Source organism: Polistes canadensis, unplaced genomic scaffold (assembly GCF_001313835.1).
Source record: "Polistes canadensis isolate GaletaPanama2010 unplaced genomic scaffold, ASM131383v1 scaffold_20, whole genome shotgun sequence".
NCBI lineage: Eukaryota > Metazoa > Arthropoda > Insecta > Hymenoptera > Vespidae > Polistes > Polistes canadensis.
In genome coordinates this window covers 62,432-71,510 of record NW_014569567.1, presented here as the reverse complement: position 1 = coordinate 71,510, position 9,079 = coordinate 62,432, and the positions used below count along the sequence as shown (strand labels likewise).

Sequence of the window (9,079 nt, the reverse complement as noted above, 5' to 3'; positions counted from 1 at the left end):
TAATTGAAATCTATCTTTTGTGAAAAAGATAGATTAAAAGATAGATAGATAGATAGATAGATAGATAGATTAATTATTAAATAGATCGGTCGGTTGTTTTGTGCGCGTTATTATTACGTTTAATACATAATAATAATAATAATAATAATAATAATAGTAATAATAAAAAATCATAAATATATTATAAATCGATTATCGTGATTGAATATAATTTTTAAAAAGACTCGAGGAGGATTAATTAAATAAGTGTTAATATACGCGTGTGTATAATAAAATAGAACTTCAAAGTGACAACACGATTGGTAAGGATAGATCATCGTAGATCATCATCATCATCGTTGATCATTTAAGAGGATAGAAAAAGAAGACAATATTTCAAGGATACAAGAAATCGTTTTCTTGCCGATCGAGGAGGTGGAGGGAACGACAAATCGAAAGAAGTAGACGACAACAACCCCCGTCGGCCGTCGGAAGAAATAAAGAAAAAGACAGAGAGAGAAGATCAGGAAGAAGAAGAAGGAAGAAGAAAGAAGGAAAAGGAGAGAGAGAGAGAGATCTTGGTACGTGATCACGTGCTTTACGCTTTGATCTTTTCCGCGAAGAGACTGCTCTGTGGTTTTGAGGTTTCACACCGTAGTTCTCTTCCAGTTTCTATGAGCGTTATGTATATATATATATATATACATATATATTATTTTTTTTTGTTAGTTTTTTTGTATATGAATTTTTATATTTTTAATATTTTTATTTTCATTCCCGAGATTATTAATTTTTCTCACGCGTAAGATAAGTTTTCTTCTATTTAATCACAATCGTGAATAACTTACGTAAAATATAAAAAATGTATATATATATATATCATATATGTATATTTGAATTGTACCCATTAGAAAAAATGAGGTACATCTAAATATACGTTTCTGATTTTAGTCGATTTTCGCGTCTTTTTATGAGCGTCATATTTTTTTTTTTTTCACATATGTTTTATCTTAACATTTTTTTTTCTATCACTATCATTATATGAATAATCATTTTCTCACACGCGTTGGAAAAAAAAGAATTTCTTTTTATTAAACGACAATCGATAATAAGCGTATGTGTATAGTATAAAATATTTCTAGTTCGAAAAAAAGTTTAATCTTTGAAAAGAATTCCAAAATTGTGATATATATACGTAGATTATAATATATTAAAATTACACGTAAAAATTTTTTAAAATATCATTCTTTTTAGTAGAATAACAATAATATATTACTATCTATAAATGATTTAAAAAAAAAAAAAAAACAAAAAAAGTACAGAGAAAAAAAAAAGAACAGAATTAAATAGGAATGATGTTCTCTTTTAACATTTAATCACAGTATCGGTAATAATTACCGGTATAAATTGCATGTAGGCGTCTCTAATAATACAGCTTAAAACACAATAGCTATGGTATTCTATAGAAGATGAATGCGTTTCAATCTGTCTCTCTCTCTCTCTCTTTCTCTCTCTCTCTCTTTCTCTCTCCCTCTTCCTCTCTTTCTCATTTTCTCTTTCACTTGTATTATAGGGTAATTAGGCGATAGACTATGAATTTGCCGTGGCAAATCCGTAAAGCAAGTTAGATTGAGTAAATAAAGAGAGAGAGAGAGAGAGAGAAAGACGGAGAGAATGATAGAAAAAAAGAGAGAGAGAGAGAGAGAGAGAGAGAATGAGAGAGAATGGCAAGGCGACACAAGTGCGGACACCCCGCGGTGACGTATTCGACGCCAACCATTGTGAACGAACCTTTCCATCGTCAAGAGAGAGGATAAGAGAGAGAAAGAGTGCAAGAGATGAAGAGAGAGAGAGAGAGAGAGAGAGGGTTCCTTTCGTGGCTTTCGAGATGAAAAAGCTTCTCGTCGATCGGTACTCGATACGAAAATGAAAGCGGTAGCTTTTGAAAATCGTTTTAGGGTGCAATTCGATCCTATTTCTGTTTCTATGGGTTATTTCATTCTTATTTAACAATATTGACATATATATGTATGTACGTATGTATGTATTATTGACCTCAAGATTTTTTTTTTTTATTTAAATAACGAATAAAATATATTTTGCGTAATACCGTGACTCTTAAATTTTGCTTATGCAAAATTTGGATCTAACGTCATTTTTATTATCACTTTTATTTTTGTATTATTGCTGAAGTGATATTCTTAAATAACGTTAATAATTTAAATACGAGAGAATGCAAAGTTTTTATGCGAGATATCACGAGTAATATTGTTTCCTTTTTTTTTTTTTTTTAAGATGTGTGTGAGAGAGAGAGAGAGAGTCAGAGCATGAGTATGAAACTTGGCATGACTTTAGTATCGTTCGTAGACAATTAAGTTGCATATGGTGTCGCTTCTTGCAGTTGGTTCCACTCGCTTAAGCAGTGTAAACGGTCGATCGATTGCTCGTCTCGACTCTAAGTAAGATAATTTGACGTTGCTCTCGTTTATATACTTACATATACATATACCTATTTACACCTCTTAACGATAACGCACACGCTATTATTTTTTTTCTTTTTTTGTTTGTTTGTTATATAAGCTCATTTAAACAAGCATAAAGACATCAAATACTTTCATCCATTTATCTGGTACGAGTAAAACATTGAAACAAGGCCAAATCGATTGCAATCAATTTGTGAACGAAAAGAAAAAAGAAAAAAAACAAAAAATCAAATGTAATAAATGACAATTTTTCTTCGTGTCTGGTTTTCTTTTTTTTTCTTTCCTTTTTTTTTTGTATTTATTTCCGTTATATAAAAGTACAAATCGATTAAATAGAATTATTAATTCGTTCGCATTGAAAACGTAATGATTTGAATATAATATCGATGAGTAAACGAAATAATTGGAAACCTCTACTACTTCTTTCTCTCTCATTCATTTTCGTGTTATTATCAATCAATGAACGGATATTATAGATGTGCGTTAACGGGTAACATAATGGGTGTATAGAAGTCAATGCGTATGCGGCAGTGCAAGCAATTAATACCCACGAATTTGAGCTCACACATATATATATACGTAGAGATATATATCTTTAGAGAGAGACATATATATCATACATACATACATACATATATATATATATACATGCATACGTACATACATACATACATTATGGGGGATGAATTTTGACGTGCGCTGCGTCAGAAACGGTGACATTTGGGACATTCACATACGTGTGTGTGCGTACATGTTTAACAGGAATACAGTAATGTAATAGTAGTAGTAATAGTAGTGATGATGGTGATAGTGATTGTGTTGGTACTGCCGGTGCCAGTGCCATTAACAGTGTTTCCCCGGAAATGTAAAGCATAATGTGCCGGCAGCTCTTGGATATGGAACCTATTACCATCCGGTTGTATAATACCAAGCCGACGTTGTTTCTCGCGTATCGCGTTGTCACCGTTACGTTTCGAACACGTTGTCGTATGAATTAGGATAGGGATGAAATCAAAGAAAGAGGGGGGGGGGGTGGTGGTGGATGAATTAGGAAATGATTGAACCAAGAAACGTTTTAAACTCTCGTGACGAATTTTGTGTGAAAAAAAAAAAAAAAATTACCAATTATACGTATATACACGCGTATAATATAACATTTTCTTTACGTTCGAATTAATATCGAATTAAATGAAAAGGGCATAAAAACAATGGGGGCGCTGGGGGAAGGAAGTAGGATATATTGTTACGAGATATTACTTTCATTGAATTATATTTCAAAATTAAATAAGTTAATGCAATATAATTGGAAAACATATGTAATTATTAAAAAAGAAAAACTAAACATTGTGTCCAAGAATTTTGGTATCACATAAATTTGAAATACTTCTTATTCGTACTCGATATTATAATTGTGCATTAGTGAATTACGATTACGATATAATTATAAATAATAAACATTATCTAAGTAATATTGCAAAATTATCTATCATCGTAATTAAGTTTGTGATTAATATTATTTTAATCATCGTATTTATCTACTACTCTCGTAATAGATATTTAATATTGTATATTATTTTAAATAAGTAATTTCGGATATTTGTCGTAAGGAAATATTATTTATTAGATAGGTACGATATAGGGAGGAGGTTTAAATCATGCCGAGGGTAGATATTATGGTTTATGGCGTTAATCGCGATCCGATTCGAATCGGTTGCTATTCGTTGAGAGATAGAGTTGAGTTCGAGTTTACTAAATCGACAGCTTGGCGTCTTGTAAACACAAGCCGGTGAGATCCTGTTTGCGCTCAGTCGGGCATAATCCAAGGTAATCCTCTTGCACAATATGCGAGCGCGATGTACACTCTCTCTCTTTCTCTTTCTCTCTCTCTTTTTCTCTCTCTCTACCTCTCCGTTATACTCTCCAGCTTCCAGCCTATCTTTTTACCCTCCTGTTATCTTCTATACCAAAGATTCTCTATCCTTTTCTCATTCACTTCCTCTCTTTCTTTCTCTCTCTCTCTTTCTTTTTTCAGAACGAAATGAATTCTATTTTGGGGAAAGAAAAAGATTAAAAGTAAAAACGCATGTGCATATATTCATCCCCTCCCCACTTATTTCGCGCACGCCAAGTATTAACAGTAATAAATAAAAATAGGAACGCGAGGAGATTTGTTTGCAAAAAAAAATAACAATGAAAATATACACAAATAAAAAAGAAAGAAAAAAAAGATGGGGCGGGGGGAAGGGGGGAGGGTGGTCGCAAAAAAAATATTTCGAACAATTTGCAGAGACGGGAGAACATGCTTTCTCGCTTCTTTTCTTATAATTCTTCAGATCCGATTATGTGCCGTCGGTGACAGAAAACAGCTGGGGTACTATAACATTTTTTCCATTTATCTGCTCTGCTCTCTCTCTCTCTCTCTCTTTCTCTCTCTGTGTCTCTCTCTTTTTTCCTTCTTTCAATATCTTTTTCCTGTTGATTTTTTTTTTTTATTATTCCTTTACCGTAACTTCGTGCTCTTCTTTAAAACGTTACGTCAGGACTATCACTACTCATCTTTTTTCAACTCCACCCCCACCCCCCACCCCCAGCACCAGCCCACTCCCCATTTTTTCCCTTCTATTATTTATCCCGTATTCCAAGCTCCGATGCTACATCGTATATCTCGTTGAGACTACGATAAATAATCCGTAACCCTTTGATAATTATCTCTGTCTATCTCTCTCTCTCTTCTTTTTAGAATTTCCCAGCACGGGCGTTAAATCGTCAATCCGCAATAACAGAGAGCTCACTTTGCGCCATGATTTGTGTCTGAAAAGGTTCTTTCATTCTACGAATGCTCGCCGGTGTGTTTCACTTCGCGACGTTCATCCTTTGCTTCTTGTATCGTATCCGTATCCGTATCCGTATCCGTATCCGTATTCGTATCGTTTCATATCGTTTCGTTTCGTTTGTTCGTTTCACGAATCTGTTTCTTTTCCCATTGACATCGTTCCCTATCTCACTCTCTCTCTTTCCTATCTCACTTTCTCTAACAATTTTTCCCTTTCTGAGGATTCGTTGATACACCGACACGCGATAACTAACAATAACGATTTCAGGATTTATTACGTCCTAATTAGTTCGTTAACTCTTGTGAAATGCTTTCACACAGGGATTTTGTTTCTTTTTTTTTTTTTAATGATAAAAGTAGTCTCTTTCTATTTATGTATACTATTTTCCCTTCTTTTGCTACGTTCGAATAATGTTCTTTCTTCTTTTTCTTCTTTTTCTTCTTCTTCTTTTTATTTTTGTTTGTTTTTTGTTTTGCCGTATCAAAGATTTATATACATTTTTTGTTGTACAATCGCACATTGATAACTCTTATAATACCGTTTCTTAAATAATCAGTCTACTTATGGATTTTTTTTTTAAATTATTTTCTATCGCATGTAATCGTACATAATAATTCGAAAAATTTCCAATGTAATTTTTGCGATAGATTTTGTTCATACGTGTTTTTTCACATTTACTTTTCTTTCTTTTTTTTTCTTTTTTTTTTTTATTACTGATTTATCTAAGGTTATTTATTTTTAACGTTAACGTTGGTTTCATTCGATCAACTTATATTGACTCATTAAAATTCATAAGAAATGGTTTCGATGATATTACATCGAACCATTTCATTTTGATTTTATCAAGGATTTATTATATACAGGTATATTTTTTTTTGTATTTTCCATTCGCATTGATTACCTTCGCATTAATACGATAACAAATTTAAGGTTAACTCAATGCTAGTCAACTTATCGATTAATTCATTTTAATGCGTAAACCAATTAATATTATATTAACCCACAAAAAGATATTTCGAATAACATTTATAACGATAACAGATCAAATAACACACACAGAGAGAGAGAGATATATATTACTATAAAATAAGAATTATTAATATTTACGAAAAAAAAAAAGAAAGAAAAAATGCGAATAATATTATTAATATTGAATATTTAATATTTAATGTGAGATCAGGTGTTTAATTTTTCGACGCAAAAATTTGATAACATATGTCACCCGACTCGTACAATCTACACAAAAAAACAAGTTATACATAAGAATATATTAACATATATACATTTTTTATTTTTATTCCGATTTGACGTATACCTACCTACTCGTTTATTCCCCTCCCCCCCATAATCTTCCCCTATCCTCCTCTCTACCCTCTCTCTTTACCATATACAGAAAGATACAACATTTCTTGTGTAGATAAGGTCGTGTTAAAAATAGACGAATATTTTATTTTATCTTGACAGAGAGAGAGAGAGCATTTTCATATACGTTCCTTTTTTTACTTTCTTCTCTCTCTCTCTCTCTCTCTCTCTCTCTTGAGATATCTCTCGTATGCATCACGATGATAACCAAGGGAACCCTTCGCAACACTAATTATCGCACTTAGCCTCACTTCTACTCCCTCCGATCCTTCACCAATGTATTTCCTCTTTCCTCCTGTTTCTTCTCTCTCTCTCTCTCTCTCTCTCTCCCTCTCACTCTTTTTATCTCCTTCCTTCTATTTTATTTGTTTGTTTTTTCTCATCTCTTAGTCTGTTATTTTCTCGCGCTTTCTCGGTGCAAACGTGATGAAGAATTTGAAGGGGTGTGTTACTTTAGCGAGAGTAGTTAACATCTTCAACGAGTACGAAGCGAGGTAATTACGATACTTCATATCGCCAATGTTACGTTCATCCCCCCATTTTCTTTTTTCCCTTTTCGTTTGTTTTTTTTATTCCTTTTAACAGAATCCCTACATGCTCTCGCGTATTATTATTTCATCGGAGGAATTACGTTTTAAGAGGGTAAACGTCGACTCTTTTTAAAAACGAACGAGCGTTCATCTTTACGTAAATACGTGTATACGTGTATGGGTGTGAGGGAATGGAAATGGGAAGGGTGGGAGGATAGGAGGAGGTGCGCAATAAAAATTTATTCTATATGGGCCAAATATTCGTCGAATGATTTCTCTTTTTTTTTTTTACATTCTTCTTTGCATTAGGAAAGTCAATGATGGAAAGTACGGGGAATAAGTAATTGATCGAAAGAAAGAAAGAAAAAAGTAAATTAGCTAAAAAATATTTGAGCCCGGTTTATTTAATTAGAGTATATTATAATTTTAGCGTGTGCCACGTTTGAGCAGAGAGTACTCAAATGACGATATGTCAATGAAACGTCAAGCGTTCTAATTTACACAGGTGGGATTATGCGAATGAAAGAATTACATAAGAGATATTATACTTCTGTCGAGGAAAAAAAAAACACATATGTATATGTATATATAACGTAGATAAAAATGAAAAGGAAAAAAAAAAAAAGTAGAAGAAGAAGAAGAAGAAGAAGAAGACAAAATAACACTTGTCGGTAGGAAGATTTTTCGAGAAAGATTTAAGAAAATTTCATAACGCGAATTTAATCTGTCGAATGTTTGGTTTTTAATTGAAAAGTACACAAAATTTCTTCATCATTTTTGCTTTATTTTAAAAATTTTATAAACTTGGTAAAATATGAATTTATTATATCGTTGAAAAAATCCTGTTTTGTTTTTATTAACAAAGTTAGTAAAAAAAATATGAATTTTTGTTGAACATCCGTTATCCCATTTACAGACAATCGGAAAATATTAAAAAAGAAAAAAAAGTGTAGATTTATTTAATAAAATAATAAATTCGTTCGAGAACGTTTTATATTATCGTTAGTTGACTTTTTTCGCAAGATTACGAACGAAAAAGAACTTTGATAAATAATCGCGTCCCTGACCTTTTCCAAACACGTTCAAATGATAGAAACTATATTCTATACCTGTGTTTACTTTTTTCCTTTATACATGTAAACAGTCGAGGCAGTTGTAGCTTGGCCGTTTCACTGTACACATGTCGGCTTGGATACGTGCTCGGTAAGAATATTATTTGTTAATAATATTTCTCAACACGATATTCAAAATTAATTATTTATAATTATTAATTATATTAATCTCGTTTGTTCAGCAAATTGAATTCTTTTTCTCTCAATTCGTTTTCTATTAATTTGTTATCAAATCAAAAGTATATTTTTCATTAACAACCGATTTATTTTCTAAGTTTTATTTAATATTTCTATTAACTGTGTGTGTGCGTGTGTGTATGTGTTTAATTAATTATACGTATGTTTCTTTCACGAATTATTATTTGAATTCTCACCATTGTTAACGATGAAATCACGATACAGAATCGTGAATACGATTTAAAACACCGCACGTGTTTTACTAGAAATAAACATATTTATTAAAACAATAAATAGATTTATTAATAATGTATCGTTGATAAAAATTTTTCAAACGTATATACAAAATTATAAGAAGACAGGTATAAATTTAATTATTCAAATGTTAGGCTAACACGCTAACGATTACAAAAACTCTCTTGATGAACTAATACTTATTGAAAAATTAATTGCTACTAAGAATGCTATTGATACCATCGATTTTATCTAATCATCTTGCAAATAGATGTATATAATTTTTCATTAGAAATTTTTTTTGTAGCTTTTATATAAATATATCAAATAATATAAATAGAAACATTTGTTACAGTGATCAATAGGGT

At 31.6% G+C, this 9,079-nt stretch overlaps 1 protein-coding gene across 1 annotated transcript in view; it reads left to right on the top strand.

The window, feature by feature from the left end:
* Positions 1–206: 206 nt before the first annotated feature.
* Positions 207–9,079, top strand: part of LOC106793876 (paired box protein Pax-6-like) — a 53,357-nt gene continuing 44,484 nt past the window's right edge. The window contains exon 1 of the mRNA XM_014761153.1: positions 207–560. The gene's annotated coding sequence lies outside the window, so the exon portion shown is untranslated. The remainder of the gene's footprint in view (positions 561–9,079) is intronic.